Source organism: Vicia villosa, unplaced genomic scaffold, assembly GCF_029867415.1.
Source record: "Vicia villosa cultivar HV-30 ecotype Madison, WI unplaced genomic scaffold, Vvil1.0 ctg.001745F_1_1, whole genome shotgun sequence".
NCBI classification, from domain to species: domain Eukaryota; kingdom Viridiplantae; phylum Streptophyta; class Magnoliopsida; order Fabales; family Fabaceae; genus Vicia; species Vicia villosa.
This window is the reverse complement of record NW_026705714.1, coordinates 49,723-52,548: the sequence shown is the minus strand read 5'-3', so window position 1 is coordinate 52,548 and position 2,826 is coordinate 49,723. Positions and strand designations below refer to the sequence as shown.

Below are 2,826 nucleotides of genomic sequence, written 5' to 3'. Positions count from 1 at the left end.
TGCTTGTCCAGGCGCGTACAACGCGTTGTTGTTTTTATAAGAAAAGTTCGGGTGGTTTTTCCATCCAGGGTTGTACGTGTTAGAATAAGGGTTTCCTTGAGCATAGTTTACTTGATCAGATGGGATTCTAGTCAAGAGTTGACATTCGGCAACTGCGTGTCCAGTTAATCCACAAATCTCGCAGTTAGGTGTTACAGCAGCAGCGGTGGCTGAAGGAGTGATGGTTAAGTTCTCGATCTTTTGAGTTAAAGCGTCTACTTTAGCGTTAACGCGGTCTATACCACTTATTTCGTACATTCCTCCTTTGGTTTGGGCTTTCTCTAGAGCGGCTCGTTCTCCACCCCATTGGTAATGGTTTTGTGCCATGTTCTCTATGAGGTTGTATGCTTCATCATGGGGTTTGTCCATTAATGCTCCGCCAGCAGCGGCATCTATAGTCATTTTAGTGTTATATAAGAGACCACCATAGAAAGTATGGATGATCAGCCATGGTTCGAGTCCATGATGAGGGCATAGTCTAAGCATGTCCTTGTAACATTCCCAAGCTTCGAAGAGTGATTCATTATCTTTCTGGGTAAATCCGTTGATTTGACCTCTGAGCATAGCAGTCTTGCTAGGCGGAAAGTATCTTGCTAAGAATACTCTCTTCAATTCATCCCATGTAGTTATGGAATTAGAAGGCAGGGATTGAAGCCACGCTCTAGCTCTATCTCTCAAGGAGAAAGGAAAGAGACGTAATCGAATAGCTTCGGAACTAACGTTGTTAGCTTTGACAGTGTCGGCGTATTGCACGAACACAGATAAATGGAGGTTGGGGTCGTCTGCAGGGCTTCCAGAGAATTGATTCTGTTGAACAGCTTGGACCAACGAAGGTTTCAGTTCGAAATTGTTTGCCTCAATCGCAGGTGGTGCGATACTTGAATGTGGTTCAGCGCGCGAAGGAGCGGCATAGTCTCTAAGAGGACGAAGAGCAGCCATCTCTAACTTTGGGGTGATTTGATTAATTTGATCAGTAAAAGTCAATTCCTGATTAATCGGAATTGGTGCTACTTCGGGAAGATTGCGAGCTCGACGTTTGACGTTAATGAAACGTTCGATCTCGTTAATTCGTTGTATTAAATCTCCTCCTTGTGAACGAGTATTTGGCATACAATCGTTTAGAAAGAAAGGAAAGAATTTCCCTAGTCTCTACGGTGTAACAGTGAGTTACGAAATCGACTTAAATAGTTCCCCGGCAACGGCGCCAAAAACTTGATCGCGACTTTACGTGTCTATTAATCTGATGACTGCAAGTGCACAGTCGTGTCGTGTAGTTTTAAAAGATATCGAATCCACAGGGACTATGAATCGATCTACCGTTATCTAAGGTTACTATGTAAAGCTAGGGCTACTAATATTTTGATTGTTCCTAAGGGGAAGTGATTGTGAGAAATAAAGAATATAATAAAAGACAGATATCAGCATGTATTTCGTTTAACTTAAGGTGATCCGAAGGTCCATTGGCTTTTGCATAATTCGATTAAAAATCTTTACTAATTCAATTGGTTAAAAATCCTCGTCTCAAACTTTCGCTCTGTTGATTTAGATTACTATCCTAATCCTAATGTACGCTTTCGCCATCCCATTAGATTTTAGAAAAGATTTTTGGAAACAACGTAATTAATAAAATGCCTGTTTTATGAAGTTGTTATCTATTTAAATCTCCTAATCTCAAACTTTCGCTCTGTTGACTCGGAACATGCTAATATCCCTAACGTACGCTTTCGCCATCCCGCTCGGGTGTAAAAACAATTTTTGAAAATAAATAAGTTCTAATTAGTTTTAATACGCTTTCGCCATCCTTAAAACTAATGTCCTATGTCTACTATCCAGTTAAAGATCTCAAACTTTCGCTCTATTGATTTTAACCTTTGACCGTCTTAAGACCTCAAACTTTCGCTCTATTGATTTTAAGACTTACTGATTAAATTAGACATACAAACCAAAAACAGGTGATAATTAGCAAAGCATAATTAGGCCAATTTATTTCGGATCCCTACGGTTAACTTACTTTACATACCGATACCTTAGTAATTTAGCCAGACATATTAATACAGTTAAGCATGCATGGATTAATTTGGCTTATAATAAAAGGCATGTTAATTGGCATATAATATATCATGCAAATAAATATATGAATAAAGGCAGTAAATATTAAACCTGAATTAAATAAATTGAAACTGAATCTTCGAGTACTGAACTTCCACCACAGGTTGGCTGGATCGTTCTTCGGAATTTAAACGGACGGAAAATAAAACAAGGAAAATAAAAGACGATAAATCTAACGTAAGGCTAGATTTATAAAAGGTTCACAACAATTTCCGGTGTAGAAATCGTTGTGAGAAAATAACTGTTTGAATTAAAGGAAGGCAGAAAATATAATGCACGGTACAATTTCGGCAGCACTTCGTTAGCAGGAAATCGGACAGATTGAAGTGAAGTATCTGCCTCTATTTATAGGCGAGGCTTTGCAGTTGGAATCCGTGAATTGAGGGAGCTTTTCTGACTGAGACTTGGAGACGTGCGTCTCCGCTTCTTCAGGAAGTGCTTTGAACGACTTGAGACGTGCGTCTCAAGTGGAGGAAAAATAGGGGCATGGAGACGTGCGTCTCCCTTTTGCTGATGTGGCATAGAGAACGTTGGAGACGTGCGTCTCCATCTGCTGGAATGGTTTGGGCCACGTACAGATTTGTTCCTTTGTGGGCTTTGGGTCATCTTTAGCATATTTGGGCCTTATTTGCACTCCCTTTTTACTTCAGCACCCATTTTTCATCATTTAGGCATAAA

General features: G+C 39.9%; 1 non-coding gene across 1 annotated transcript; it reads left to right on the top strand.

Annotated features, from left to right (window-relative positions):
* The first annotated feature begins 496 nt into the window (after nt 1-496).
* LOC131636461 (small nucleolar RNA R71) lies at nt 497-603 on the top strand. The gene has a single exon (XR_009294099.1). It is a non-coding gene; the product is annotated as a small nucleolar RNA R71 (small nucleolar RNA).
* The last annotated feature ends 2,223 nt before the right edge of the window (nt 604-2,826 follow it).